The following is a 15,828-nucleotide window of genomic DNA, read 5'->3' on the forward strand; positions in this document are numbered from 1 at the left end:
ACTGTTTTCTTTTAAAGATTTGTAAATTTAAGAAAATGATTTTTTACTATCAGAACTATTGTTTTTAGGCAATTGCTGTTGCATTATTGGACCAGACATTATGACACAAACCAGTAGGGAAATGTATAAACTCAACAATTTACACTATAAAACTTGCCTTAAGTTAATTTAATAGCTTTTTGGTTTCCCTCTGAGACCATGAGCCTGTATTTAGAATCCAGTGCTAAATTTGTTGTGAGTCCTTTAATCTGTGTTCTATATTTAGTTTCTAATCAAGTTTCTTGTAAATAGGACCATTTTCTCCACTTCTCTTTCCTTTATTTAATTTGAAACTGCTTAGCAAAATTCCTAATAAGTTTTGTTTGAATTTTGTTGTTGTCTTATTTTTTGACACTGAGATTCAAGGCTAATGTTAGCCTTTGGTGCATAGTTCCAACTTTGTAACAACATTCACTCTGATCTGTAGACTGTAAACTGTCAATTCTGAGTTCTCTATGATAGAGATGCTGGGCTTCCTGTGGGGCATCTGCAGTGATCCAAAGATTCTGATTCTTCTCATTTAAAGTGATCCTGTGGTGGTCACTTTGTATTTTGTAAGATAAATTAACTTTCAATCTGGGTACTTTCAATCTGGGTGACAATGAGCTCCTAATACTATGGGATTCCTGAGGGGAAATAGAAGGGAGGCTTTCAAAAAATACTAAGGGGAATTTTCTCTTCCTGAGAAGTAAGCAAAATTAGTTCAACTGAAAGACACAGTTATTCTGTATCTGTGTTTACAAATATAAGATCTTATATATTATATATTATATATTATATATATGTATATATTATATATTATGATTATTATCCAAGGTGGTATTGAATATAGTTTAAGCTAAAACTATTTTTCTTCCTACTTATTAATTTGTTTATTTATACCCCCTCTAATTTTCATCATTCCATTATTTGGGATGTAAATGAAAAACTCCATATTCTGTTCAGTTTTTAACTTACTTTGATGACACTGAGCAAATTTTTAATCATGAAATTCCCCCAAAGCATAATAATTCCCACTAATTTTTAATAAGACTTAAATATAATAACATGCATAAAGAATGCACATCACAAAGTTGAAAATCATTGTTCTGTTTTAGATATATTTTCATAGTTAGATGGATTATGGAATTTTTGGAACAGAAATATCTCCCTTTGCATGGATTTCTGCTACTGGCTGATGATTGCTGCTAGTGCAGTGTTAATGTTCTTATTAATATCCCTTCATGTCAGTGCTCTTTCTAAGATATCTTGCCTCTTTTCAAAGCCAGAATTCTCCTTCAAGCACATTCAGCCATTTGATGAAATTGCTTGTAAGATTCTTGCTCAAAATCACAAGTTTACTAAAACTCAGATATATAATCATTTTTGAAGAAAGTGAAAGAAGATAAACTGTTTGTTTTTTTGTGTGTGTGGGAAGCTGTAAAAATTGCTCTTCTTACACTTGTTCACTTCCAGTAGAGGTTTAATTCAGAGAATTGGTCACAGTATTTGCAGAACAGAAAATATCTGAGGTAATAGCTGGAGAGATGAAATAGAAGCATTATAGTGTACTAGTTTACTAATACGTTGTATCTATCTTTCCATCCATGGATCCATCCATCCAAACTAAGAGTTAGTGAAATGTTAGGAAGGCAAAATCCATTTTTCAATTGTTATTAAGTGACAAGCACTACTTACAATGACTCAATATGTCCAAATTTGCAAACATTTCTCTTGGGTAAGTATGACATGGCAGATCTCTAGTTTCCTAGTAACATTCAATAAACATTTTAGTAAAAATAACTAAAAATAGCTAACAATTATTTTCACCTCAGACGCTGTTGTAATGGTTTCCATTTTCCCTCACAAGCTTACAAAGTAATTATTGCTATTTACATTTTGTAGATGAGGAAACGACAGCATAAAAAACTTGAATAAATATCTCAAGGTCACACAGCTGTTGATTTATCACTTAATCCACAGGAAAATTTAGATAACTCAATTGTCATTAACTATTTCTAAATTAATTGAGGCTTCCTCAAGATTTTCTGTAACAGACTTAACAGAGGTAAACAGACTAAATTGCTTTAACTTTCCTCAGATTTTGTAAAATAAAAGCCCCCCAAATTAAGCCCATATCAGATTACAATGACAAAATTCTGTTCAAAAATATAACTTCTTAAGAGAAAGCAAGTGTTTGGTTGAAATGTATTTTATATCTTAGCATACCAATGAAAAACTATAGTTTTAAACTACCAGATAATTTAGTTTATCACATCCCCCCCTCTTTCAGGAAAATTGGTCAATAGATCGGAAGAGGGGAAATTCCCCAACCAGAAAAAAATTATATCCTTATTAAGGTTTCCCTTCAATTGCTCTATTTGACATCTTAGAAGATAACATTTATAATGAAGGAATTAGAGTATTATAAAATTTTTGAGCAGATAATTTTCTAAAGCTGAAAGATAACAAGGAAATTATTATAATCTGGATTGTCATCATTATCAAAAACATCAGTGGAATAGTTCTGGGTAATTTCAAAGAAAATGAAAGAGGATGATGATTGTCTTGCTAAAATCTGCATACTAAAAATTCATATTCTCATTATTGAATACATATGTTGGGAAATGTATGAAAGGCATCTCTGTGTTACCAAGCTTCAGCAGGTAGGAAAGAAAGCTCAAACACGTTCGAGAGTTAAATCTTGAGCTGTAAATATACTGATGCATTTGCCCTGAATGTTTACAAATAGCATCTTTGCTGTCTGGATGCTTACTGAGGCAATTCTGGGTTTCTCAGCTTTCATTCTCAATAACAGCTGCTAATTGCGTCCAAGTTTCCCTTTCCTGAGACAACTCTTATTTCTCATTTATTCTTCAGTATATTCTGTGTATTTGTCAACTTTCCCACAAACAGAATCCTTTTTATGTTTTGGTGTTTTTGTTTTTGTTTTATTTTTCCTACAGAAATGTGAGGATATTATAACTCTTCTCCATCTTGCTTTTTTAACTCTTCATACGTCATGGAGATCATTCCACATCAGTTACACATATAGCTGGCCAATTCCTTCTAAAGGCTGAATATGAGTGTATAGATGTAACATGATTTATATCACTAGTCCAAAATTGACAGACTTTAGATGTTTTCAATCTTCTATTGTTTTAAATCATTGCTATGAATGACCTTTGGTACAATTATTTAATTGTAGGACAAATATATATATAAAGAAACAGAATTATTAGATCAAAGATTGTGTGCATTTTAAACACATGTACAATATGTAGCTAAAATACGTATTCAGATATATATGTAAATAGCCCTCTGTAGGTGTGCCCTTTTCACAAGCAATAGTAATGTATAAGAAAGTCCCACTAACACAAGATACTGTGATTTTGTTTTAATTGTTGTCAATCTTTGCCAAATTTAATTTATATTTATCTTATTATGAATGAGGAAGACTATCTTTCCACATAACCAAAGCATATCTGTTTATTTTCTGAAAATTGTTATTCCTATCCTTTGTTAATTTTTCTTTTGCATTTCAATTTAATTCTAATAGATCTGTAGAAGCTCCTTATGTACAAGAAAATTTCCCTTTGTATGTAATATGAATTGCAAATATCAACCTCACTGTCAAAAATTGAATTATTAGGCCTAACTTTTCACTTCTCTTTGATAGTATTATACATTAAAATCCTGGCCCTTGCTGCATTATGAGACAGTATACTTCTCCACCCCTTGACTTTGTTCTTGTCAATGTGACTTGTTTGGGCCAAGGATGAGTTCATAGATGTGACAGGAGTGGAGAATTTAAATTTACTTACAAGACTTGTCTTAAATTCTGGCATTTTGTGATCCATAATTAAAGAAGTTTTCCTCCAGTTACCATTGTCCTTTTAGCCTTGACAGTGAACACATGCAAAAACCTGAGTCCCACCACAACCAACATCGAAGCCCAGCTGGTGCTGCAGGATGAGGCAGAGTGCCCCAGTAACCCAGTCAAAATTTCCTTAACCAGATGCAACCTGGGGCTACATGTGCATAAACAAAAATTCTTACTGCAGTGAGACTCTGAGATTTGGGGGGTAGCTTCTTATACAGCAACAGTTGACACAAACATTAAGTGGTCAATTACCTCTAATTGTCATTTTTTAAGAGTATTTATTTATTTGAGAGAGAAAAGAGAGAGAGAGAGTGCACAAGCTGTGGGGGAGGGGCAGAAGCAGAGGGAGAAGCAGACTCCCCACTGATAGGGGAGCCAAACTCAGGGCTTAATCCCAGGACCCTGAGATCATGACCTGAACTGAAGGCAGATACTGAACCAACTGAGCCACCCAGTGCCCCTGACATGATTTTTTTTAATTCCTTTTTTTATTTTTATAGCTTGAATCTATTAATAATTTTCATGTGTACTTCTAAGATTTATATGCTGTTGAGAAAGGCCTAACTACTGAAAACATGAATTAAAATGAGCTATCCTACGTTTATTTCATTATCTTTTAATGTTATTTTTCTTTCATTTAATTATACAGTAACTTTAGAATTTCTTTTACTGTAAATTTTAGAGTAGAAATTAAAATATGTTGTTCAACTCAAATGTTGACATACTATTTATTTAATAAACTATGTTTTATTTGCTGATTTGAAATGTCTCCATTAAATATACTGAATTTCACAATGTATTATAGTTTATTTCTGAAATTTCTTGACATTCTTTCTCTCTCTATATATATCCATTTAAATGGATATATATATCCTTAATGGCCATGTATGAAAAACCAACAGCTAACATACTTAATGGTGAAAAACTGAGAGCTTTTCCTCAAAGTTTAGAAACAAAACAAAGATATTCATTCTCACCTCTTTTACTCAACAAAATACTGGAAGTCCTACCCATAGCAGTCATACAAAAAAAGATACAGAAAGCATTCAGATTGGTACGGTAGAGGTAAAACTTTCACTATTTGCAGATGACATGATGCTATATATAGAAAACCCTAAAGACTCCATCAAAAAACTACTAGAACTGATACATGAATTTGGTAAAATCACAGGATACAAAATCAATATACAGAAATCTGTTGCATTTCTATGCATTAATAATGAGGTAGCAGAAAAATAAATTTAGAAAACAATCCCATTTACAATTACACCAAAAATAATAAAATGCATTAAGAATAAATTTAACCAAGAAAGTGAAAGACTTATACTCTGAAAATTATAAAATATTGATGGAAGAAATTGAAGATGATGCAAACAAATGGAAGGATAGTCCATGCTCATGGATTGGAAGAACCAATATTGTTAGAATTCCCATACTACCCAAAGCAATCTATAGATTTAATACAATCCCTATCAAAATGTCAACAGCATTTTTCACAGAACTAGAACAAATAATCCTAAAATTTGTATGGAACCACAAAAGACCCAAATAGCCAAAGCAATCTTGAAAAAGAAGAACAAAACTGGAGATGTCACAATCCCAGACTGCAAGATATAATACAAATCTGCAGTACTCAAAACAGTAATGGGACAAAACAGTAATGGCACAAAAATAGACACAAAGACCTTTGGAACAGAATAGAGAGCCCAGAAAGAAAACCACAGTTATATGATCAATTAATCTTTGACAAAGGAGGCAAGAATATGCACTGGGAAAAAAACAGTTTCTTCTTCTAAATGGTGTTTGGAAAACTGGATAGCTACTTGCAAAAGAATGAAACTGGACCTTGTTCTTACACTATACACAAAAATAAGCTCAAAATGCATTAAAGACCTAAACATGAGACTTGAAAACAGAGGCATAACCTCTCTCTCTTTTTTTTTAAAGATTTATGTATTTATTTATCAGAGAGAGATAAAGCAAGCACAAATGGGGGAGGGGCGACAGAGGGAGAAGCAGGCCCCCCGCTGGGCAGGGAGCCCAACACTGGACTCCATCCGAGGACCCTGGGATTATGACCTGAGCCAAAGGCAGATGCTTAACTGACTGAGTCACCCAGGTGTCCTGGCAATAATCTCTTGACATCAGCCTTAGAAACATTTTCCTAGATATATCTCCTTTGGCAACAGAAACAAAAGTAAAATTAAACTATTGGGACTACACCAAAATATAAAGTTTTTGCACAGTAAGGGAAACCATCAACAAAACTAAAAGACAAACCACTGAGTAAGAGAATATATTTCCAATGATACGCCCATTATATCCAAAATATATAAAGAACTTATACAACTCAACACCAAAAAAAAAAAGAAAAGAAAAACAATGAATAAACAATCGAATAAAAAAACTAGGCAGAAGATATGAACAGACATTTCTCCAAGGAAGACATACAGATGGTCAACAGACACATGAAGAGATGCTCAACATCACTCATCATCAGGGAACTGCAAATCAAAACCATAATGAGATATCACCTCACACCTGTCAGAATGGCTAAAATAAAAAACACAAGAAACAACAAGTGTTGGCAAGGATATGGAGACAAAGGAGCCCTTGTGTGCTGTTGGTGAGAATGCAACACTTTGCAGCCGTTGTGGAAAACTCTATGGAGTTTCCTCAAAAAAAATTAAAAATAGTATTACCATAGGATCCAGTAAGACCACTACTAGGTATCCCCCCCAGATGAAAACACTAATTCAAGAAGATATATGTGCCCCTATATTTATTGCTGTATTATTTACAATAAGCAAGAGATGGAAGCAACCTAAGTGTCCATCCATAGATAAAAGGCTAAAGAAGTTGTGAGATATATACATATATATACAATGAAATATCACTCAGCCATAAGAAAGAATGAAATCTTGCTATTTGCAACAGGATGGATGAATCTGGAGGGTATAAGGCTAAGTGAAATAAGTCAGTCAGAGAAAGACAAATACTTTATTATTTCACTCTATGTAGAATTTAAGAGAAAACAAACAAAACAAAACAAAGAAAAAAAGAGAGAGAGAGGAAAAAAAACAAAAAACAGACTCAAATATGGAGAACAAACTGGTGGTTACCAGAGGGGAGCTGGGTGGGGGAAACGGGCAATATAGCTGAAGGGGATTAAGAATACACTTACTGTGATGAGCACTGAGTAATGTATAAAATTGTTGAATCCCTATATTGTACTCCTGAAACTAATATAATACTGTATGGTTACTATACAGGAATTAAAAAATAAATAAAAATTTAAAAAATAAATGGCACTAACACTCTCTACTCATCACTTTAATATTAGATCCATTTTCTTCTCCTTTTCTTCATTTTGAGAAGTATCCTTATGTATTTTCTCCTAGGACTCCAAAATCATATTAGTATTTTCAAAAAGATTTCAAATGACAGTTTCATTGGAATTACATAAAACATAGAGCATGATTTAGGGGAAAGCAATAGTTTTTAAGACCTCCTGAGTCTTCATTTTCAAGTATATATTTTTTAATTATTACTCTTTTGTGTCCCTCAGGAGCAGTATTTTTTTAGTTTCTGGATGTGATGTCTATTATTTAATTATATCAACTTCATCTTCTATCTTCCTATTGTTTGTTTACATAGAAGATACATAAATTTTTATCCAGCCAATTAAACGAATTGCATTTTATTCTGAGTTTCATTATTTTTATCTTTTCTTGTTTATCATAGTTTTCTAGGCAAAATATAATATCTTAAAATAATCACAAGGTTTTTTTAAAAGATTTTATTTACTTATTTGAGAAAGAGAGAGCACAAGCAGGGGAAGGGGCAGAGGGAGAAGGAGAAGCAAACTCCCTATTGAGCAGGGAGCCCAACAAGGGGCTCGACCCCAGGACCCTGGGATCATGACCTGAGCCGAAGGCAGACACTTAACCGACTGAGCCACCCAAGTGCCCCCATAAGTTGTTTTTTAACAAATTTTTAAAAAACTTTTTTGGGGAAATAATTGTAGACTCACATGCAGATGTAAAAAATAATACAGGGAGACAGAGATACACTGTGTACCCTTTACCCAGTTTCTCTACATGGTGACATCTTGCAAAAACATAACACAATATCATAACCAGGATATGGACATTGATACAATCAAACTACACAAAATTTCCATCATAGCAGGATCCCCCAGGTCCCCTTTTATAGACACGCCCACTTGTCTCTTACCTCTACTCTCTTCTCTCCTTAACCCTACTCAGACACTAATCTTTTCTCCATTTCTGTACTTCTGTCATTTGGGGAATATTATATAAATAGAATGAAAGAGTAAAAAGCCTTTTGCAATTGGCTTTTTCACTCAGCATCATTCTCTGCAGATCCATCCAAGTTGTTGTGTGTACCAGTAGCCTATTGCCTTATAATGTTGAGTAGGATTCCATCATTTGGATATACCAGTTTGTTTAATCATTCACCCATTGCAGGACATCTGGATTGATTTATGGTTATTATGGATATTATGGATAAAACTTCGATGAACATTTGTGTACAGGTCTTTATCTTCACTTCTCTGGGGTAAAGGCCTAGAAGTGAAATTGCAAGTTTGTATATTCAGCATTTTAAATAGCAAGCATACTATTTTCCAGAGTGGTTGTATCATTTTCCATTTTCACTAGTAATGTATGAGCAATTCAGTTCTTCTCCATCCTCATCAGCATTTGGTGATGTCACATTTCTTTTTCTTTTCTTTTTTTTTTTTTTACTTCAGCCATTCAAATAGGTGTGTGGTGATATCTCCTTGTGGTTCTAATTCACATTTCCCTAACAGCAAATGATGTTAAACATCTCTCCTCATGTACTCATTTGCAATCTATGTATCTTCTTCAGTGAAATGTCTCTTCATGACTTTTACCTTGTTCTAATTGGATTGTTTGCCTTTTTACTGTTGAGTTTTAAGAGTTCTTTTTTATATTCTATGTGCTTGTTCTTTGTTAGGTAAGCGGTTTGCAAATATTTCTCCCACTCTGTAGCTTGTGTTTTCATCCTGCTGCCAAGTCTAAGAAGTCTTTGCCTAGCTCCACATCACAGAAAGTTTCTCCTATTTTATAAAACAAGTTTTAGTTTTGCATTTAATTCCATGATCCGGTTTGAGTTAATTTCTGTGTGAGGTGTAAGACTTAGGTCAGGGCTTACTTTTTTTTTTTTCCTACAGATGTCCAATTGCTCCAGCACCATATGTTAATAAGGTTTTTTTTACCTTCATTGAATTGGTTTACACCTTTGAAAAAAATCAGGTTGGAAGAAGAGTGTGGGTCTCTTAGTCCTTTTGCTATTTTGGTTCTGGATCTATGTGTCTATCCCTTAGGCAGTACCACATTACCTTAATCCTGCGGCTGTATAGTAAACTTTACCATTAACTTGACCCACTGTCCTACCCCCTGGTCAGGTTATCAGGGCACCTGATGACAGCCTTGCAAAAGTGGAACTCTGGGCTCCTCCCTCACCTTTTGTTGCTGTGTTTGGAGATGAAACCACAGTATTATCTGTGGCATTTGGCTGGGGGAGAATAGTTATTGTCTAAACTTATCTGTCTTGTTAAACTTCTCTCTGGTCCTTGGGAGAGAAGGAGAAAGCTTTGGTTGTGGTTTTTTCTCTCTGCACACATTGGGTTTCCAGGTCGACAGCTTCTTCGCTCCAAGCCTGAGAAATAGCAGGCAAAGAGAAAATCCAAAAAACTCACCACCACGTATTTCCTTGGGTGTCAACGTGTCTAGCTGGTCTGCCTCTTTCTCTCCACCATTCAGAGTCTCTTCATGTTTGTTTTATGTGTTATGTACTTCGCAGAAGGAATTAAGAAAAGTACATTTAGTCCACCTTCCTGAAAGCCAAAGTCTCCATTAAGATTTTTATCTTTCATTTCTATTCTTATCTAACGGGATTAAACTGTATATCAGAAAAATGAAGAAGAAGGAAGAAGAAGAAGAAGAAGAAGAAGAAGAAGAAGAAGAAGAAGAAGAAGAAGAAGAAAGTACTTTTGTTATAATTCTTATTTTGAAAATAATGCTTCCTCTAAGGTTTTATATGCTTTCAGAACATTAAGAGAATGTTAATATAGGAACTTCTATTTTATCCATTAAAGAGATAGGAATTCATTTTATCTGTTATAAAAATAATTATCTATTCTCATTTAATTAAGAATTTTTATAAAGAATGGATTATGCATTTTAAACTGCTTATTGAATATACAATGAGAAGATCATGAGTTTTTTTTTTACTTTCATTTATTAATATAATAAATAAAATATTCTAACACCAAAGCAACTTGACATTATACCTTAAGTACTACTGGGTCATCATGTATCAATGTCATGTTGAAGTTTGGATTCTGTTTCCTAATATTTTATTTGAGATATTTTAAATTGATATTCAAAAGAATGATTCATCTGTGATTTTTTTGTGCTATGTTTTTGAGCTATTTTTTTAATTAGAAAAAAAGAAAAGCTTTAATTTGAACAGGATTATTGGTTCTTTCTAAATAAGGAAATAATCTCTTAGTATTAAGGAAAAGATGATTGTATTTTTTACATAGAACAGTATCCAAATCTATGGAATACAATCATATGAAGTCTCTAGAAAGTGCTAGAAACTGTTTCATCAGATTTCATAAACTTCTCAAGGTAGAGTCCCGGTCACTTATCCAGAACTAGCCCGGTACATGCCAGGATATATGCATTCATTAATATATGCGTCAATTTGTTTATGCATGATCCAATCACTTAACACAATGACCCACTTCTCAAATTAAGAAATTATGTTTCAAATAGATGAAGAATCTCAGTCCAGGGTACACTATTTCTAGGAATTCTCATTCTTTGCTGCTTGATTCTGTGGCTCTTTATTCCACTGACCAGAGCAGAGCAGCCCAAGACTACACACTTCTTCTGGGGCAGGATGTCTTCTTCTTATATATTCTATAGCTGCTAACACAGGCTCTCCAGAGGAACAGCCAACCAGGACACTGGCTGTTTTCTTCGTTTGCCACACGGCTGGACTATGGCTGCAGTGTGAGTCGCAAAGAATCTTCTCATTGGTTTTCCTACTTTAATGCACAGAAACATGAGTGGAGTTTTGTTTTTCTCTTCTTTCGAAGAAAGGTATCTTCAGTGGATACTTGAATTCTCTTTAGTACACATAACTGAATTTCAAACTTATTATCCATTTGACTGCCTTGGCATTTGTTGTCCAAAGCAGCTTCTGCAGAATTGTCTGGAGACTCTTATTCCTATTTGCTTCTGTACCAGAGGCCAGTTGCAGTGGGAGGGACACTAACCCAGGTTTTATCTGGTTCTTTATTGCCTTCAGTTGAGGGATCACCCACCTGGGGAAGAGAATTACTAAGGGTGATGTGTATTCCCAGTGGCTCAATACTTTTGCCATCATTTAATTCTGCTTTCTGTAACTTTTCAGATAAATGTGACCTTTCATTGTTCTTATTAAGGTAATATTCAATGTACCTAAGTTTATCTAGACCTTCACATACATTCCATGTGTTTTCTACATGGTTTTCTGGGGAACCAGACTGCTTGTCCATGTCTAGCATTATATCTTGCTTCTCATAGGTTTCTAAATCTAGGACTCCCTTCAGTTCAGCATTACTATCTGTTCCTGAAAATTTCAGGGCTGACTGCACCTACATTTCTGTTGCAGAACTATTTTTCATGACTTAGCCTTCCTTAGCCCTTCTAGGTCAAGAGAAAGGCAAATCTTTTGAGGTATCCCTTTTGTCCATTTCACTATCAGTTTGAGAAGAAATTTCTTCCAAGTCAAAAAAGTCAACATCTTCCCCTAAAAGTAAATTTTCTTTGGCTAGAGATTCAAATAGAGCATGAGTGTCAGAAGTCTCCTTGCTGACCTTAGTTACTGTGATAGATCCATTGGTTTGTTCTGGAGAAATTCCAGTGTCTTTAATTTTCCTGACATAGAGCTGTCTGAGGGCTTCATGTGTGTGTATTTTGTTGACGTCTCCAAAGGTCTTGTTGTTTTGGAATCTGAAGAGATGGTTCTCTCTCCATTCTACTGCTGCTTTTCCATGTTGAGAGACTTGAACTTCCTGGACCATGGAAGAGATTGTTTCCATTGCCCTCTACAATGACATTCCCATATGAAGATCCAAAAATGCCTTGCCATTGCCTGGAGAATGGGAAGATCTGGCTTCGGAAAAGGATATCAACCCATTCAGTAAGTGTTTGAGCTACTTTTGATGGCAGTGTACTCTTAACTTCATTTTTAAAAACTGAAATTCCTTTTTTTTTTTCCTCTCTGTTCCCATGCTCCATGACAGGAAAAGTAGTATTTTAAAGTTTCATTATGTAAATATTGCACATTTCTTGTTACATTTAATCCTAGATATTTCATTCGCTATAGTAAATGAATTCCATTTTATTGTCTTTCTTAAATAATTGATAGAACATGCTGTGAAATTACCTAGGCCTGATATTACCTAGGTATAGTTCTTGACCAAATTTATATATATAAATTGCCTAGCTATCTCTTTGTGCTATAGACTTTTGACAATAAAAGCACTGTACACTTGTTCTTCTGCCTACTTCCCATAAATATGTTGAAGTAAGTCACTCTGCAACTGCTAGCACCTTTTTGGTGAAAATACATACTTAAACTATGTTTGTTTAATTTTGAACTCAATGGGACAATTTTCCAAAAGAATTGCACAACGCTTAAGTTTTATATTTTTGGTTTCCTTAAATAAATATAGGTATGAGAAAGGAAATGGTGGAAGAGATTCAGAAACTTTAGGAAGAAAACAGCAGAAAGCCAGAAGGACATTGACTGTATATTGGTAATTAGGAAGAAGCAATGATTTCAAGTGACACTGGAATTTTGCAAATGCGTAGGTGGGCAGATGAAGCCCTCTGGACAAACTTATGACCGTTAGGATGGGAGACATACTGGGGTAGTTACGAGGAGATGCAGCAGCCAGCCTTGGCCCCGTGGCTCACAGGCATCTTGTAAATGCTTTTTGAATGACTGTTAGATGAATTCCATACCAGACACACTGAATTTGATGTGGATGTTTTCAGTGGTCCTGTAACCTTAAACCTGTGGGGCACTTTCAGTTTACAAAGCGCTTTCATATGCTGGCCCATTAATCCCCACAATAAACCATGGAGTAAAATATCATTAAAGCCCTCTTAGAGCTGAGGAAATGAGGCTTAGAAAGATTAAGTTCTTTACTTAAGTTCTATGTTTAGTAGGAGCCAGAGATGAGGTTTAAGCCAGAGTGTTTTTGAAGCCAGAACCTGGGCTCTTTCTCTTAGTGCAGAATGTTCCAAGTAAAAATTGCTTCATCTGCCAGTAGCCAGCTATCTCAGACACATCTGAGGAAATTATAATGTCTGGAAAGACACAAATAATTGTAGAGTGAGTTAAAAATGAGAGCACATCAGCCATAGGCAAGAGACTCACAAAGGTTGGGACACTGTTTCTTTGTGACCAACACAGAGGGAAACTCAATGCTGTACTTATGGGAGTGAATGATTCCCCAGAGGCTGGAATGTGCTGGAAGGATACAGATTTGTTTGGTAAAAAAAAAAAAAAAAAAAAAAAATCAAATGCCAGAATTATGGTAAAAGAAGGACCAGTACTTGGCAACAAATTTCATGGAAAAGTTAAGGATATTGGGAAGCAAAAAGAAGGATTCCACAGGGTTCTTCTTGAGGAAAAGGTCTTACATATCAACTACAACAAACTAAGATATCTGAAGAAACTAAAATAATTCAACAACTAATATTCTTTTCCAATTTTATGATACACCTTTTTATAGAGATTTAGATATGGGTAGAGTGTTGGTGAAGTACATGGCTTAACAGCTGAGTGGGGTTTTGCTGACAGAATATACTGCTTTTGATAAATTTAAAAATTTCTCAACTTTGATTTCCTTGCTTTGGTTTTTGTTTGAGCTCGTCTTCTATAAATCTATTGGACAGTCTTTACACACATTCTATACCAGTCACTTTTTCTTGGTTCCCTTTTAACTTTTTGTTTCTTTTTTATTTTAAAAGTTTTTCTTCCCTTGCTTATTCTGTTTGTCTAAAGAGATTATCTGTGTGCCGAGGTTAATATTGTTATTCATTATTTCACATCTTTCTCTACGTGCTATCACCTCATTTCTTATTATTTCTATTTTAGATTTATGCTATTGTTTTATATCTTCTATCATTTTCTTAATTTATTTTCGCGGGTTTGGAAACACGTGGCTTGTTTCCATTTGTTCTTTGCCATGACTTTTTGGAGTGCTTCTATTTTCCACAGGGTCAATATTCTATTTCAATATATCTTTTAAAAAAATAAGAGTATGGGATTTAATTGTGATAATTTGTGTTGTGCTATTTTTTATTTCTCTACAGTAAATTAGTTTTGTGGCATTTGGAGAAGTAGCAGTGGGTCTGAAGAGTTTTTCTAGGCTCACAGCTCTAATGGGCTCCCTGTAATTTCCATCAATTCTTTTAAGTTATGTTCCTTTACCATTTGAAATCTCCTAGTGGTTTTTCTTTGTTCATTTTAAACATGCCTAACTCTTGCTTTTGCTGCTATCATTCCTCTTCTGATAAATTTAGATTCTCTTTCGAATAGTCTCTCTCCAGTGTCAGGCTCTGTTGTAGGAGGGATTTTGCAGATTCGGTAGACATCAGATTGCTCCTGTCACATCGTCTTAAATCATGGACTCATGCTAATTATCCACAATTTAGCATATGAAAAAAATACTTAGAGTTTCAGTAGATTTTTCTCAAATTGTCCTGCCCATGTTCCAGTGCATGCCTGGTGGCAATTTTGGGATTCTCTACTTCTCACATCCACCATGGACCACCTTGCCCCCTGTCTTTCCTCCTGAAGAGATGCTGATACAACCCAAGTCTTGAGCTGCCAGGGGTTTGTGCCCCCTGCTCTTATTTCCTGATTTATTTATTTATTTATTTTTAAGATTTTATTTATTTATTTATTTGAGAGAGAGAGTGTGTGCATGCATGAGTGGGGGGAGGGACAGAGAGAGAGGAAGAAGCAGACTCCCCTCCGCCATGTAGGGCTCAATCCCAGGACCCTGAGATCATGATCTGAGCCGAAGGCAGACGCTTAACCGACTGAGCCACCCAGCTGCCCCAATTTCCTGCTTTCTTGTAGTGGGTGTCATCATGGGGGTTTGGTATTTGCTATTTTTGAGGAGCAATTCCAACATTACTGTGCTACAGCTGCCGTTTTCATATCCCTTCACCTGACCTGAAGGTGAGAGCATAAAGCTCAGTCTTCAGGTTTCAACTGGCTTGAATTGTGGGCTCCAGTGCTTCAAAAATACATATTTCTGAATTTAACAGAATAGAATAAGCATTTATATTTGTAGGTGCCTTATTTTCTGAAACTTAAAATCTTCATATCCTTCTATAAAGCTTTGTACACACACTCAAACACACATAGTAACTGTTCATAATTAAAAACTGATTTTGATTTTCACAAAACATTCTAAATGACACAGAATATTCTTTATCACCAAATTATCTCAAATATTCTCTTTTCTACTTTATATTTTTTATCAGATTGACAGACCTGTTCCATTGGTTTGATTTTACTGTAGAATGGTGCCCATTTTTTTCTTTAAGACTGAAAATTCCAAATCACTCTTCCTATCCCAGTCAGAAAGAGAAAAAAGAAAATGTCTTAAACTGAAAGCAAACATTTGTAATGATTAGATAGGAATATTTTTGCAATTTCAAAGACCTAAACTATTTTTTTCCTCAAACACTCAAGTTTATGTATTGATTTTATTAAGAAAGTTAGTAGATGTCAAATATTTGGAAACCATTTCTACGTTTCTTGACTGGTGATAAACTGAGAAGTAAACAATTAATCGT

General features: G+C 34.6%; 1 pseudogene; it reads right to left on the reverse strand.

Annotated features, from left to right (window-relative positions):
- Positions 1-10,887: 10,887 nt before the first annotated feature.
- Positions 10,888-12,094, reverse strand: LOC116631376 (annotated as a pseudogene).
- Positions 12,095-15,828: the final 3,734 nt, after the last annotated feature.

This window comes from Phoca vitulina, unplaced genomic scaffold, assembly GCF_004348235.1.
Source record: "Phoca vitulina isolate PV1807 unplaced genomic scaffold, GSC_HSeal_1.0 scaffold5, whole genome shotgun sequence".
NCBI classification, from domain to species: Eukaryota; Metazoa; Chordata; class Mammalia; order Carnivora; family Phocidae; genus Phoca; species Phoca vitulina.